Source organism: Sinocyclocheilus anshuiensis, unplaced genomic scaffold (genome assembly GCF_001515605.1).
Source record: "Sinocyclocheilus anshuiensis isolate Anshui unplaced genomic scaffold, SAMN03320099.WGS_v1.1 scaffold647, whole genome shotgun sequence".
Lineage (NCBI taxonomy): Eukaryota > Metazoa > Chordata > Actinopteri > Cypriniformes > Cyprinidae > Sinocyclocheilus > Sinocyclocheilus anshuiensis.
In genome coordinates this window covers 673,773-674,183 of record NW_015552606.1, presented here as the reverse complement: position 1 = coordinate 674,183, position 411 = coordinate 673,773, and positions in this window count along the sequence as shown.

Below are 411 nucleotides of genomic sequence, written 5' to 3'. Positions count from 1 at the left end.
TAGTTTTCTGGGCGCTCACGGTCACATCCAAAGCATGCGCACATGAAGCAAACACCTCCAGAAAAAGTTATTGTTTTCATTGTTTCTGACTCAAGTAACCTTGCATTTTAATAAATAATGTTACATAAGGACAATTCAAGTTATTAAACGGTCAGTAATAAATGAACAAGTTACTAGCAATAGCACAAGCATACAAATGAAACAAACTGTGTTTTAACTTTTTCAGGTCTAGCCTAAAACTAACAGTAGCTGCTACTCAGGAACAAAATACTATGATGTATAAAGTCATAGATATAGATTATATTTATATATTAATCCATATTAAATATGAAAAAGTTATTTAGTCAAGAGCAGATTTAAAAATTTTTTTTTATTTTGTTCTTTAACACAGACTGACAGACAGCAGGTATA